Consider the following 16,278-nt stretch of genomic DNA (forward strand, 5'->3'; position numbering starts at 1 on the left):
GCTGGACTTCCTTCATGTATTTCAGTCAAATAATAAATAACAGAGTGAATGCAGAAACATATGAGAATCCAGCAGTCTTCTATTAAGCCAGATGTTTAAAAGAGGTGCAGAAATGTATTGTAAAACAATGGCATTCTTCTCACTCATTTTAATAGTTATTTTTTGTAAAGAAGTGATACTTACATTAACATATCATGGGGTCATTATTTTTTAATGCACACTCTACTATTTCCTGCTTTAGATACGACCCACATTAACAACAGTCCTTAATAACATTCAGGAGTGTGAAGTGGTACTGAAACCAAAAGTTGGAAAATCACAACTCCAACGTTTGGAGCCCAGCCAAGGCTGGGCTCATTCAGTGACCTTTCACACATGGCCTTTTTCTCTGATTTCCCCTTACATCAAAACTCTAAATTATGGGAGTCCCGCAGGGGCTGACTGACAAACCCAGCCCCAGAAGGCACTACCTATTATCAGTTTTATTCCAGCTGTTACAAGCCAGGGTCATGGAAATGAACAAGAGGGTGCCTTCTGGGGTCCTGCAAATGTTGTTCCTTCCTCTGAGAGTTGGTTACACAAGTGTGTTTGGTTTGTGAAAAGTCAGTGAACTGCACACCTAAGATATATGCATTAGCATATATGCACATCCTAGTGTATGTATGTAGAATATGCATTTTTCCGGGTAGATGTACTTCAGTTTGTTCTTAAATTCATACTTTAAGATGCATAACTATTTCCACTTTGTTTTTCCAAACACGTGATGGCTTTCAACTGATCAGACTCATTACACATAACTTACTTTGGAGAAGTATGACAAATATAATTCAAATTTTTAATTTAAAAACCTCAATCTACATAACTGTAACTCTTAGGAATTAAGAACTATGCCCTGGCTGAGTAGAATTAAGAACTACACCCTCACTGATAGTGCTCAGTGGTTGAGTGCCAGTCTGAAAATCAAAGGGTCTCCGGTTCAATTCCCAGTTTAGGGCACACTCCTGGGTTGCAGACCTGGGCCCCAGTAGTGGGTTGCATGAGAGGCAACCACACATTGATGTTTCTCTCCCTCTCTTCCTCCCTTCCCATCTCTAAAAAATAAATAAATAAAGTCCTTTAAAAAGTTAACCCAAAAAAACCACACGACTACATACCTCCTATGACAGCTACCTTACCAAGACTGGGAAATTTGGGCTTATTTCTCAAGTATTCAAAACCAATGAAGTCACAGTAATAAAAAAGAAAACCAAATACAATTTAAAAAATGAAATCTCCCAATTAAAAGTGAAACTGAAGATAAATTCCCATTAAGGTACTAACAGGATCAAGAGGCCGCCATCTCTACACTACAAGTATCACTATAAGTCTAGACAAATAAGGCACGGAAATACAAAAGACAAGGTATCGGGTTGGCCAAAAATTCTGTGTGATTTTTTCCATAAAATGAAAGACATTTTTCATTTTCACCAATAACATTATTGATTTGGATATTTTGAGTATGTCAGCCTATCTTCCACTATTGGCGTCTAGTGGGTAGAGGCCAGGGGTGCTGCTAAACATCTTCCAATGCATAAGACATCCCCACTGCTAAGAATTATTTGGCCAAAACATCAATGGCACCAAGAAACTTGGCAAACCACTTTTGACATGTTCCATCAGTAACAGCACCTTCTCCATATACTGCACAAATCTTTGTGTGTTTCATTTGCATTTTTGCCTTTCTTGAAATAACGAGAATACACCAAAAATGTTGCATATCTTCCTCCATCTTCAATACTAACATGGCTGCACAAAAATTCACAATTTTGTTGTTTTTTTTAAATGCACACTGATACGGTATTTATCACAGTACAACCTAACAAAATTGTTTCAAATGAAGTTAAAGAAAACTAAGCACTACTACAGCTATGGTACAGAAAAAAACTAAATGATTTTTTTGGCCAACCAAAATAATAATTGGAAGAAAAACCATAAAGTCATTATTTAAAATAAAATAATCATCTTCATAAAACATCCAAAAGAAAAACTATTAAAAAAACTATTAAAATAGAATGTCTTCAGAAAGACCAAAAAAAGTTAATATTAAAAAGTTAGCTAATTTATAGCTATATATATTGGGTTGGCATACTCAAAATATCCAAATCAATAAAGTTATTGCTGAAAATTAAAAAATGTGTCTTTTATTTTACAGAAAAAATTACACAGACATTTTGGCCAAACCAGTATCAATAGGACTCCCCTAAACTTGGGGTGGGGAGCAGTGGGAGGACAGCGAAATACAAAAAAAAAGTTTCAGCCCTGGCTGGTGTAGCTCAGTGGATTGAGCGCGGGCCTGTGAACCACACAATCGCGGTTCTATTCCCAGTCGGGGCACATGCCTGGGTTGCAGGCCAGTTCCCAGCAGGGGACTCAGGAGAGGCAACCAGACATTGATATTTCTCTCCTTCTCTCCTTCCCTTCCCCTCTAAAGATAAGTAAATAAAATCTTAAAAAAAAAAAAGCTAGTACTTCTTTTAAAAAAAAGTTTCATTCACATGGAAACAAAAACTGAGATACTTAGGAATTAATCTAAAACACAAGACTATAGGGAAAAATTTTAGACTCTATTGGAAAAACAAATATCTTTGATACATAATTTCAACTGTGGATACAAGTATTGCAAGAGGAGAATTTTGAAAGTACAGTGGCCGGGCTCTACTCCCTAAAATTACTATTTACTTTAATCTATAGTACATAGAGCAAATTATTTTAAAAAGCTACCTGGTTAATTCCAATGTAAAGCCAGCATTGGAAACCACCAGCTAGATATGTTTTAAAAGAACTGCACTTCTAGATACCAAGATCTATAAAGAAGCTGTAGTCATAAAAATGAAAATTAAAACAAAAACCATTGCAGAATCCAAACAGAAAGAGAGAAATTGTACAAACATATCTTTGTTAACTAAGAACAAAGAAATACTTCCTAAACAAAACCTGGAAGATAAAAATAATATGGATTGATCTAACTATAAGAAAATTAAAGATTCTATTCCATAAAGAATGTCAAAGAAAAAAACTTGACAAGCAGGTAGAAAAAAAATAAGAAATGAGCACCATTTATTTTTTAAATGTATTTTATTGATTATCCTATTACAGTGGTCCCATATTTTCTCCCCTTTAGTCCTCTCTGCCCTGCACCCCCAACTAGCACTCCCCACCCCCCGAGTTCATATCCTTGGGTCACACACCTAAGTTCTTTGGCTTCAACATTTCCTATACATTTCTTAACCTCCTCCTGTCTATTTTGTACCTACCATTTATGCTACTTATTCCCCGTATCTTCTTTCACATTCTCCCCGCACCTCCCCACTGATTACCCTCCATGTGATCTCCATTTCTGTGATTCTTTTCCTGTTCTAGTTGTTTGCTTAGTTTGTTTTTGTTTTTTAGGTTTGGTTGTTGACAGTTGTGAGTTTGTCATTTTACTATTCATTGTCATGATCTTCTTTTTCTTAGATAAGTTACTTTAATATTTCTTTTAATATGGGCTTGGTGATGAAGAAATCCTTTAACTTGACCTTATCTGGGAAGTACTTTATCTGCCCTTCCATTCTAAATGAAAGCTTTGCTAGATAGAGTAATCTTGGATGTAGGTACTTGCCTTTCATGACTTCGAATACGTCTTTCCAACCCCTTCTTGCCTCCAAGGTTTCTTTTGACAAATCAGCTGATAGTCTAATGGGGACTCCTTCGTAGGTAACTGTCTCCTTTTCTCATGCTGCTTTTAAAATTATCTCATCTTTCATCTTGAGTAATGTAATTATGTGCCTTGATGTGTGATTCCTTGGGTCCAACTTCTTTGAGCTTCCTGGACTTCCTAGAAGTCTATTTCCTTTGCCAGATTGGAAAAGTTCTCTTTCATTTTTTGTTCAGATGAGTTTTCAATTTCTAGTTCTTCCTCTTCTCCTTCTGGCACCCCTATGATTCTGATGTTGGAACGTTTAAAGTTGTCCTGGAGGTTCCTAAGCCTCTCCTCATTTTTTTGAATTCTTGTTTCTTCATTCTGTTACAGTTGAATGTTTATTCCTTCTGCTCTGAATCATTGATTTGAGTTCTGGTTTCCTTTCCATTACTGTTGGTTCCCTGTACATTTTCCTTTATTTCACTTTTCATAGCCTTTCCTTTTTCCTCTATTTTGCGACGATACTCAACCATTTCTGTGAGCATCCTGATCACCAGTATTTTAAACTGTGCATCTGATACGTTGGCTATCGCTTCATCACTTAGTTGTATTTTCTGGATCTTTGATCTGCTCTTTCATTTGGGCCAAATTTTTTTTGTCTAGGCACTCCTGTTACATAGTGAGGGGCAGGGCCTTAGGTATTCCCCAAGGCAGGGCAACCATCTTTGCTACATTGTGGCACTGTATGTGAGGGAGGGGTCTGAGAGGAAACAATGCAGGTTTGCTCAGCTCTCAGCTGGCTTTCAGTCACTTCCCCCACTACCCACAAGCAAAGTGGGCCCTTCTCGTGCTGATTTCCAGGGAGGGGTGGGTTTGTGTACGTTCTAGGACCTTGTGGGTCTCTCCAGTGAACTCTCCTGTGAGGCTGGGAGTTTCTCCTGCTGATTCAACCCCCATAGGTTTTTCTCAGTCAGAGGTTTTGAGACTTTATTTCCCCACACTGGAACCCTAAGCTATGCAGTCTGTCTCACTCCCCAGCTGTTCCTCCTGGTTTACATCTGCACACAAATGTGAGACCGTCTAGTCCACCAGCCACCACTGGGCCTCTCATCCTCTCCACCCTAGCTGCTCATCCCCGCCCCTCCTACCAATCTGAATGAATATTTCTTCTTTAAGTCCTTAGTTGTCGGTCTTCAATACAGTTCAATTTTCTGGCAGTTTTGATTATATTTTGTTTATAAATTTGTTGTTGTCCTTTTGGTTGTTCAAAGAGGCACAATGTATCTACCTACACCCCCATCTTGGCCAGAAGTTCCAATGTGCACCATTTAAAATCCAATGACATTAACATGTAGAATATTTTTTTAAAACCCTCCTGTAAATTAGGGCAGAAAGGTAGAGATTGGGGAGGGGGATAAGAAAATCCAAAACAAGATGTGAAGAACATACAAATGTCAATTCACAAAAAGAGAAACCCACACAGCTAACAAGCACATGATAGGGCACTCAACTGCGCTAGTAATCAGAGAACTGCAAATAAGAACAGTAACATCATTCCATCTGTTGCATCAGATTGAAAGAAATGATAAGGCCAGAAAATATCAAGTGTCAGCAAGAATGTGGAATAACAGCTGGTGAGAATGTAAACCAGCACAGCCACTCCCAATAATCTGACGGCACTTGTTGAAATTATGTATACACCTGAAAGGGTCCTGTTGGGGGGATCAGGAACATAAATAGGGATAGGAGATGAGGGCAAAAATACAATAAAATGACAGGATTTCCACGCACCAATAGTGGTCCATGAACTTGTTATCAAACTCAAGGGGCTCACCACTTGGAGAGCTCTATTCAACAATAAGATGAAGCCATCACAAGATAGTTTTATTTTACTTGCAGCAAGTACAGGAGACAGTTTCCATATCCAAAGCTCTTTCAGAAGGGAGGCTCAGTCACTGCTTATATACACTATTTACATGAATATTACACATCAATTACAGGTTGATTCCTCCCCTGCAGTTGCTACATTTATGCCTTTGAGTTCCTGTCAAGCTCATCTTCTTCACAGCTAGTCTCCAAAAACACCATGATCTACAATTTAACATTAAGCAAAAGCAGCATTTAATAATGGCCCAGACTTAAGACTCTTGTCCTAATAAACTCATCATTAACTCAAATCTGAACACCTGATTTGGGAGGAACTGAGGAGGTCCCCACAGTTCCAATATTGATCCAGTATTTATTATTGGAAAGTCCCAGTACACCAGGTACACAGTAGCCCAGATCAGGTCCTTGCCAATGGAGTTTACATTTTAGTGAGGGAAACAATAAAAAGTAAACAAATAAAGTTAAGATAAGAGTTTGACCTGCTACAACAGATATAAATAAAATGAGTGATTGTTACAGGGAGTAGTGGGAAGGGGGTACAACTTTTAGAAGACTAAAAATACAGGTGGGCTCTCAGATGACAGAAAATTAGCCAGGCACTCAGCAACCAGGGCAAGGGCATCTCCAAGAACTGCAGTCAGGGTCATCAATTACAAAGTTACCATAACACAGGTAAGACGTGTGTTCTGAAGATGACTTTCAGGTATTTCCTGTAGCTAAACTCCTGGGAACAGCATTCACAACTTCTGTTGTATCACCTGTGGACTACAATGATTACTGCGTGAATCCAACATGTTTTGACCAAAGAACTCAACCTTTCAGGGCACCACCCCTGTGAATATTCTGCCTCTAAACAATGTGTCTGGAAAATTACTAGGACCCACAAATTTCTGCTTCATTTCCTAAGTAGAAATTGAGTAGTGGTGTATCTTTCTCACAGCATAGAGTGAGGAACTGGAAAAAATATCATAGTTTGTCCCTGAAAAGCCACCTCCCCTTTGTAAGGTTCATTATCCTATTTATTTCATGCACTCATTGATTTTTATGATTAAAAGCCAACATTTTTTGCATGCCTGCATCCTGCTAGGCACTATTCTACAGGCTTTTACACATGTTTGTGTTCACTGAATACTCACAGCAACATAATACTATTTTATTTCCACTCTAGAAATGAGAAAACAGAGGAAAGAAACATGCCCAAAGTCAAAGATTTAGTAAGTGGCAGAGCAGACTCAAATCTAAGTCTTTCAAACTTCAAAGCCTGTATTCTGAAGTGCACTCACATTCCTTACCCCCCCACCCCCCCCAAACCTTCTCAGTGGTTTTCAAAGTGGGTCCTGCATCAGCAGCATCACTGTTCCCACAGAATTTACTAAAAATGCAAATCTCAGGGCCCATCCCCAGACCTACTGAATCAACAACCTAACTTTTAAAGCACTCTCCAGCTGACGCGGAGGTAGGCTGAAGTCTGAGGAGCACTGGTCTAAAGTTTTTGTATTCAACTTAACTGTATGCATATTAAATGATTACCATTTTGAAAATTCCAAAATGTAAAAATTTTTATCCTATTCAAAATGTCTCTATACACATCAAAATAAGTATTACTTCACCTCTTCATTGCTGACATTAGAGCAACTCCTCCTAAACTTGCCAAAATACCTACTCTATATCCTGATAAGATCATCAAAAAAAGAAGTCCATACTAATGGATCTTACCAGGAACTGAGCTAAAGTCAAAATATGAAAAGAACACAGAGATCCAAACAGAATGTCCAGAAGCTAAACCAGAGCCATATTAGGAAGAGGAAAATACTATTCTGAATATCAGCAGTAGAAGCTTAATAATCTTGGCCCACAGTTCCATAATCCCTTTTATCCCTGGTTCAACTTCAAGTTTTCACAATATCACTTCAACAAACTTCCAACTGTCAAGAAAAAAATCTACAACATTCAAACATTCCTCAAGATTCAAACTGCCTTCAGTAAACGTATATAGGCACTATCTTCCAAAAAGTATGTTTTTATCATGAATAAAGCTAACCACGTTCTTTTACCACATACACCAAAGAAAAAAGTTGTCTCTGTCTCTTACCTAGACCAGAGCTTTACAGCATTCCACCTGACCTCCTCTTTTCAAAGCAATATTTAGACTAAGAGCCTTACTTCCTCCCCCAAACTCAAGTTCTCAATCTGGAAAGACCAAGGTCTATGTATATTCAAGTTTGCCTATTTCTAATAAAGCCTTTTTATAGAGCGGAAGAGTATTAGACATGAGTATATTCAAACACCCACCAGAAGAACATGCCATGTGCCAAAAACGCTCTTTTAAGCTGTTCACTCACATACATAGGTCATTTTATAAAGTTCGGTATTCTACTTACTTCATTAAAAATAAATTTGAAGATAGAATACGTAACTAGCCCCAGGCCGGACCACAGGATGGCTATAAACCTGAGTTAGAATGCTTACTGGCTTGGTTCTCAAGGGCACAGAAACACTGGGAAGCCCACGCTCAGGCAAGATTTTAATTTGTTTGGCTACTTACAACCTCCCACCTTTTCCTGTTCACACTGATTCAAAGGCTGGCAGCACTACCCAGAGCTACCTTCCTAGAAGGAATGACACCTATTTATTTTCCCCCTCCCAATTACCACCAAATTCCCCAAGGACCACAGCTGGTTCCACGAAAGGATTTACCAAAGTTCTCCTCTCCACACAGTGTTCAGTGGAACTAAAATAAATACACACCAACCACCTGAAGACCTTCCCAAGTGCACTCTTCTTCTAAAAGTCCAGTGCTTTCTGCAAAACATCTCACAAAATGAGATCATCCTAACTAGTCCTTGTTCTCCACTAACACGGCCATTTCTGTACCTGAGACGAGCACTGCCTTGTATTAAAGTAAGAGCTACGTTTTCTCGTTTCCCTCCTGTAAGCTATCCTTGGAACAAACACGCGTGAGGAGCAGCCCCTACCACCAGCAGGGTGCATGAGTGAAGCAGGGCCATACCCACGTTCTCCTAAAAGATTTGAAAGATATAAATGAGCATTCAAGAAAAAACATTTTGACACGCCCAATAAGGACCAATAAATCAGCACTCTGCTCTGGGTCCCTGACTGCAAGGAGAATCAAAGAGCCTTTTTAGTACAAATGATTTCTAAAATTACCGACAATTTCCTTCACTTTAAATTAGCTGTCATTTCCTTCCATCCCAATAATCTCATTTAATAAAACTGAGTTAAATCACTGATTGCAGTTCTCTGTAAACTGCAATTAGGACAGAAACACTTATAGTACATCTGTACCTTTGTCAGTGAAATGCTGTAAGAAAAAAAAATCTGACTGAAATCTCCAATAAGCAGCACCTAGTGGAAGCACCTAGTGCACCATCTAGTGGAAGTCGTTAATTAATTTATTTTAAGGGCAGAGATCCTAGGAACACAAACAACTGCTTTATAAATAGCCTAAATCCCTTTTCAATTTCCCACACTTCGGGACAGTTGTGACCATCCGAAGAAAGGACTCATTTTCTGTACAAATTAACAGATGATGAAGGTTTCTTTATGGAAATTTTTCCTTGGGTGCTAGAAATTTTAATTTGGCAGGAGAGAAAAATTAAGTGAAGGCATTAATGCAAAAATATAAATGGAAGCAGAGCTAGATGACAAGGTTTGCGTAAAGGATGCCTTATATGCTATGCAAATATCAAACATACATGTTACATGCAACAGATGTATTTACCATAACAAGGGATAACTTCACAATTAGAACAGTTCTACCAGTAATTCATAAGACATTTCCATGTTCTTGATGACTAATAAATTTAACATACCCTAACCATTCTCTAGAGTTCTCCTTGACATCATCTGACAAGCCTTGACATCACTCAAGAGGTTCCTCTCAAATACCCATCTAATCCTCTCCATGAACCCCTACATTCCCTTCTTCCAGTTATTCTAATTAAGGAAGAAATGATGTTTACATTTTCAAACTTCTTACTAAATTTACGGTAAAAACCTTCCAAAACAAAGTCATAACTTGTGACCAAAATGCATTATGCTTTCTTTGTATTTACTTTATGCATATTATTTCAATGCAAATGTAAAAATACTGCTGAAATCTACTGATGCAAACAAAACTAGGGTTCTCTAATTTAGCACACCTCCCCAAATTTAAAATATTTTCACATAGCACCACTCAGTTTTAGGTTGCTCTGCCTTGTATGAAAAATAACCCTTCTGGTGCAATTCAAACTCTTAGCAACCTGGAAGGAAAAAAAAAGAAAAAGAAACACCTAACAGAGTATTTCTTTACTAGGAAATAACCATCCCCATCTCTGATTCATGTACATGTGATCAAATCAGTGTGCAGAAGTTTGCTTGGCGGTGGGGACCTTGCCCGGCCATGTATTAAATCCATTACAGGTACAAAATCGAGTAGGAGTCAAATAACCTGGGGCAGAACTCCTTTCTGTCTCTAGGGCGTTCAGTTTATGTTCGGTATAAAATGGGCATGGTAAACACTACGTGCCCCCCAGAGGGTAGGAGGATACTAAAATCGACGCCATGCTCTGGAACTTCTCAATTAAAAGACCTAAATAGAAATACTACTTTGTAGAAGAGAGTGCACTTGGAAGCAGAGAACACTGCTCCAAGAGTCCTCGCTGTGCCATTACTGTTAAAACTCGGTGACCTTCACCATTCTTCTCGTGAACGAATGGTGAGTGAAAAAGGTTATTGAACACGTCAGAGAAAAAGTAAGAGCAATCCAAAGCGCTTCTTTATAAGTAAATCAATTCATACAGTCAACTGCCTAGGACTTGTCAGCAAAGTTACTGCATATGTAGCAGGTGCATCCTTAAAACCTAAAACCCTGAGACTGTTTCTAAAGCAGCATTTTTAAAAACAAATTTGAAAGCTGTTTTAAAAATTAGAAGAAAAAAGATAATTTTACCTTCACCCACGAGAGTAACAGAAACAAGGTCCCACCCCCACAATCCTTTCAAACCTGCACAGGCATTCCTCATCAGCATTCCTCCCCCTGGTAGCTATCGCACCACTCCCCACTTAAGCGCAGACAAAGGTGAGTCACCCTGCTGGGTCTGTCTACTTGTCACTTGAGAAAAAACCGTCAAACAAGTTCAAGTTAAAGACTGCTTTTAATTTAAAAGATAGTAAGTAATGTTAATGTGTAAATCTCACTGAAAAGCTCCTGTCTCCCCAAATTGTGTAATTAACACTATCCAAGTACAAACACCTTTCTCAATTAAAAAAAAAAGCCACTCAGCTTATCGCTACTATCAGTGGGTCCTTCTCCCGCGGGTGCCTGATTCTGACTCAACTCTGCGGTTTTCCCTCCACCTGCACGTCCTCCCGCCCTCCGTAGGGCCCAGGCGCCGCGCCCCGAGTCCTCCAAGATTCCCANCAAATTGTGTAATTAACACTATCCAAGTACAAACACCTTTCTCAATTAAAAAAAAAAAGCCACTCAGCTTATCGCTACTATCAGTGGGTCCTTCTCCCGCGGGTGCCTGATTCTGACTCAACTCTGCGGTTTTCCCTCCACCTGCACGTCCTCCCGCCCTCCGTAGGGCCCAGGCGCCGCGCCCCGAGTCCTCCAAGATTCCCAAGGGGTCCAGCCCGCAGCTGCCGGGACCCCACGCCCTCGCGTTCCCCTCGCCCGGCCCCGCCCCCACCTCTCCGCAAGGTGCCGGTGCCGCTGCCGCGCAGCGGTGGGCTTACGGAAGGAGGTGCCTGGGAGCGGGCGAGAGGCTCTGGGTGACTCGTCCCGGACGCTGCGGGCGGGAGCAGCTGGGGGACCAGATCCCACCGCCAGCACTGCGCCGGGTGCACCGATCGCCACTGCAGCCCTAGAGCCCCATTACCTGCTCTGGTCAGCCGTGTCTGCGGGAGGCACGCTCACTCTGGCCCCTGTAGCCCGGTGCTCGGAGGCAAAGAGACAAACAACAAGAGTAGCCGCTGCAAAAGACAATCGGAAGCCAGCGGGTGAAGAACGCACGAGCCCCGCGGGAACCAGACCCACACCTCCCTCCCTGAGAGTAACCGAATCAGCCCCCTCCCTCGGCGAGGCGGAGCCACAGCTGAGGGGGCGTGGCGGAGGCCAGGCCGCACCTCCCATCGGGCGTGAGCGCCGCGAGCTCTTTGTATGAGGCGCCCGCTGATAGGCTGCAATAGGGGTAGGTGTCGCAGACTTGAAAACAGCTCGCCAGAAGAGCTCTCTGATTGGTCACTTTGGGAAAACAGACTAGATCCCTGATTGGTGACAGGTCTGTAGCTCCTCTCCCCTAATTTCAATCATCGGAAGCCCCGCCTGCACTGGCTTAATTCCCAGGTGGCTGCAGAACAGGCTGTGGTTACTGGACCAGCAATCTACCTGCAAAGAATCCCCGGATACCCAGGTTCCTTTGTCAGATGCGAGCTTCCTTACCCTTCTACGATTCTTTTGATTTGCCTATGAACTTGGTGAATAACAGCTAATCTTTAACATCACTTGGATTTTGAGAAGTCTCCTGAGCATTTTTTTTAAATGCTGCGTAAGATTCAGAGATAAATTGTCATAAGCAGAAGAAGGCATAAAATGTTTTCACCCTGGTGAGATTATGCATGACTTTTATTGCCTTTCTGTGTTGCATGTGAAGCAAGTATTACTTTTATAATTGGGCGTTTAAAAATAAAAAAAATGAGTAAGGTGAGGAGAATGGTAAAGGCAAACTTTGGAGGATATGCAGGGGACGAATTCCTTCACAACAGAAGAAACACAGTAATATACGCAACAGCTGAGGGCCATCAAAAAATGTGTATTGGTTTTAGCCTCCATCAGCTCTCTTTAAAAAACTTCACAAATATGACTGAGGTGCCCCCATACTCTTTTCTGGGTAACTACCATTTATCCGACACATAGTGTAAAATGCACTACACTGCAAATATATCCTCCCTGACAGGAAGAATTTATAATCCAAAGTATTAAATAAAGCTTTAATAAAAAAAGTAGACTACAGAAAGAAACTCAGAAGGTAGAAATTGGAAAATTCAGCTAATGCAGAGAATTATAAGAAACAAATGAATGTGACAGAGCTTCAAAATATGCATCAGAATTTGAAAATGGAAAGCAGGAGAAGGTATTTGAGATGATTACCAATGACCCATAGTTAAAATAATCTGAGCTCTCAGACCACATCAGCCGAAAAAACAATACACTAATTAAAATAAAGAACAATTTACAGGGAAACAACAGTTAAGTGGATGAAGCCAAGATCAAATCAATGATATGGAACATAAGGAAACAAAAAGCAACCAATCGGAACAACAAGAAGAAAAAAGAATAGGAAAAATACAAGGATAGTGTAAGCAGCCTCTGGGACAGCATCAAGCGATCCAACAACCACATCATAGGCATGCCAGAAGCAAAAGAGAAAGAGCAAAAAATTAGAAATGTATTTGAAAAAATAGTGAAAACTTCCCTAATTTGGTGAAGGAAGTAGACATGCAAGTCCAGGAAGCAAAGAGACCCAAACTAAAGATGGGTGCAAAGAGGCCTACTCCAACACACAACATAATTAAATGTCAAAGGTTAAAGATAAAGAAAGAATCTTAAAAGCAGCACAAGAAAAGAAATTAGTTACCTACAGGGGAATTCCCATAAGAGTGTCTGCTGATTTCTCAAAAGAAACTTTTCAGGGTAGAACAGATGGGCAAGAAATATTCAAAGTCATGAAAAGCAGATTGCTCTACCCAACAAAGTTATCATTTACAATCAAAAGGCAGATCAAGAGCTTCCCAGACGAGAAAAAACTAAAGGAGTTCATCATCACCAAACCATTATTACATGAAATGTTAAAGGGACTTATTTAGGAAAAAGAAGATCAAAACTATGAGCAATAAGATGGCAATAAATACATATCTATCAACAATTGAATCTAAAAATCAAACTAAGGAAAACAAGAAGAACAGAGACAGAATCATGTATATGGAGAACATTTTGATGGTTGCCAGATGGGAGGGGGTTGTGGGGGAATGAGTGACAAGGGAGTGAAGAAGCACAAATAGGTAGTTACAGAATAGCCATAGGGATGTAAAGAATAGTATAGGAAATGGAGCAGCCAAAGAACTTACAAGCATGACCCATGGATATGAACAATGGTGTGGGGATTGCCTGAGGGAGTCAGGGATTGCTGGGTGGAGAGGGGCAAAGAAGGAGAAATTGGGACAACTGCAATAACATAATCAACAAAATGTAATTTAAAAAAAATACACATGAGTTTGTAAAGAAGTAAGTACAAGAAACATGATACAGAGACTAGGACAAATCCTTTTCTCTCTTTCTCTGAGAATAAGGTAAAACTCTTTAAAGGACAGTAACCTCATTACCTAACAAATATTTTACAGAACGCTTGTATTACATGGAGTTCTAAACATTAGTATAGCCCTGGCGGGTGTGGTTCTGATGGTTGGAGCACTGTCACATAACCAAAAGGCTGCAGGTTAAATTCCTGGTCAGGGCACATAACCCGAGTTGCGGGTTGGATCCTCCATCCAGAGAAGCAACCAATCGTGCTTCTCTCTCGTGAGAGAGAGATGTGAATGTTCCTCTCTCTCCCTTCCTCTCTCTCTAAAAGCATTGAAAAAAAATGCCCTCGGGTGAGGACAAAAAATGTTTTTAAATAAACAGTAGTCTGAAAATGTGTTCCAAACTACTGTCAGCAAGTAAATTAGTGTTGAGATACAATTAGTTTAACTAATTTTTTAAAAAGAGCTTTTAATTTTAATTTACTTTGTGAGCAGACTTATGAAGGGAGGAGGTCCAGCCCCACTATGAAAGGCCGGTCATCGGGAATGATGGGCAATGTCAGTGTCTCAGTGCATCCAGCTGATAGTAGCAGGTAAATCAAAAGAAGCAGCAACTAAATAAAAATGTAAATGTAAATTAAAAATGCAGTCTATAAAATGTATGGCACAGTGATTCAAAGTCACTGGAAAGTAATCTCTGCACTCAATAGAGTTCAAAAGTTAATTACAAAGACAGAGGGGTGTCTTATAGAATCCAAGGGTAAAAATAAGTCAGCCCTCAGAAGTCCAGGAGCAAGGAGCGGAAAAGCCATGAGGGTCTCAACTGAAGTTTACCCTATCATCTAACCTGCCTCTATCTATATTTCTGCTCTATTTTTCTCTGGAAAACAGTTTTCTGGGCTCCTAAGTCCACGAGTCAGGCTAAAGGTACCTCCCTCCATAGACACAGATTGAATCAACACCATTGACTGACTCCCAAATTCTGTGGAGAAAATATGATTTGCCCAGCCTGGTCTCTTCTTTCCTCCACCCTGTCACTTATCATCAGACAAGTGATAGGGAAGGGATATGTGGCTGTGGAGGCCCATCCCTACTAATAGGCAGAGATTACCCAGAGTATAGGCACTGGGCAGATTACCAAATAGGGACCATCATGTTCCCTGTGTTGTCTGTCTGTCTGTCTCTCTCTCTCTCTCTCTCTCTTTCCCTCTTTCTTTCTTAAATTTTTATTGTTGTTCTATTACACTTATTCAGACTTTCCCCCATTGCTCTCCCCTACCCCACCAACCCCCCTGCAATGTCAACCCCCACCCTGTTGTCCATGTCCATGGGTCATTTATACTTTTTCTTTAACAAGACCCTTCCCCTTCTTTCCTCTCTTATCTTCCCCCACTCTGGTTACTGTCAGTTTGGTCCTTGTTTCCATGCCTCTGTTTCTATTTTTTTCATTTGTTTGTTTTGTTCATTAGATTTCTTTTATAGGTGAGATCATATGGTACTTGCCTTTCACCACTTGGCATATTTCACTTAGCATAATACTCTCCAGTTCCATCCACACTGTCACAAAACGTAAGAGTTCTTTCTTTCTGCTGCATAGTATTACATTGTGTAAATGTACCACAGTTTTTTGATCCACTCATTTACTGATGGACACCTAGGTTGCTTCCTGCACTTGCCTATTGTAAATAATGTTGCTATAGACATTGAGGTGTACAGGTTCTCTTGAATTGGTGTTTCAGGATTCTTAGGGTATAATCCCAGCAGTGGAATCACTGGATCAAAATGCAGTTCCATTCTTAGTCTTGTGAGGAAATTCCATACCACTTTCCACAGTGGCTGTACCAGTCTGCCTTCCGACCAACAGTGCACTAGTGTTCCCTTTTCTCCACTTCCTCGACAGCACTTGTTTGTTAATTTGTTAACGATGGCCATTCTGACCAGTGTGTGGTGGTATCTCATTGTGGTTTAAATTTGCATCTCTCTGATGGGTAGTGATGCTGAGCATCCTTTCATATGTATGTATCTGGGCCCTCTGTATGTCCTCCTTGGAGAAGTGTCTGTTCAGGTCCTTTGCCCATTCTTTAATTGGATTGTTTGTCTTCCTGAACTGGAGTCATGTGAGTTCTTTATATTTTGGAGGACAAGCCCTTGTCTGAGGTACCATTGGCAAATAATGTTTTCCCATATGGTCGTTTCCCTTTTCATTTTGCTGATGTTTTCTTTAGCCATGCAGAAGCTTTTTAATTTGATGAAGTTCCATTTGTTTATTCTTTCCTTTATATCCCTTGCCCTAGGAGATATATCAGCAAAGATGTTGCTGCATGAAATACCTGAAATTTTACTGCCTATGTTTTCCTCTAGGACTTTTATGGTGTCACAGCCTATGTTTAAGTCCTTTATCCATTTTGAGTTTATTCTGGTGT

At 40.2% G+C, this 16,278-nt stretch overlaps 1 protein-coding gene across 4 annotated transcripts in view; it reads right to left on the bottom strand.

Moving 5' to 3' along the window:
• The window catches only part of MPP7 (MAGUK p55 scaffold protein 7), a 247,704-nt gene extending 236,103 nt beyond the window's left edge, over nucleotides 1-11,601 (bottom strand). For all 4 annotated transcript variants that reach the window (XM_037037132.1, XM_037037133.1, XM_037037134.1 and 1 more), the window contains exon 1: nucleotides 11,434-11,601. The gene's annotated coding sequence lies outside the window, so the exon portion shown is untranslated. The remainder of the gene's footprint in view (nucleotides 1-11,433) is intronic.
• Nucleotides 11,602-16,278: the final 4,677 nt, after the last annotated feature.

The sequence above is a fragment of the Sturnira hondurensis genome, unplaced genomic scaffold (genome assembly GCF_014824575.4).
Source record: "Sturnira hondurensis isolate 20B ecotype Veracruz unplaced genomic scaffold, ASM1482457v3 Scaffold0022910, whole genome shotgun sequence".
NCBI lineage: Eukaryota > Metazoa > Chordata > Mammalia > Chiroptera > Phyllostomidae > Sturnira > Sturnira hondurensis.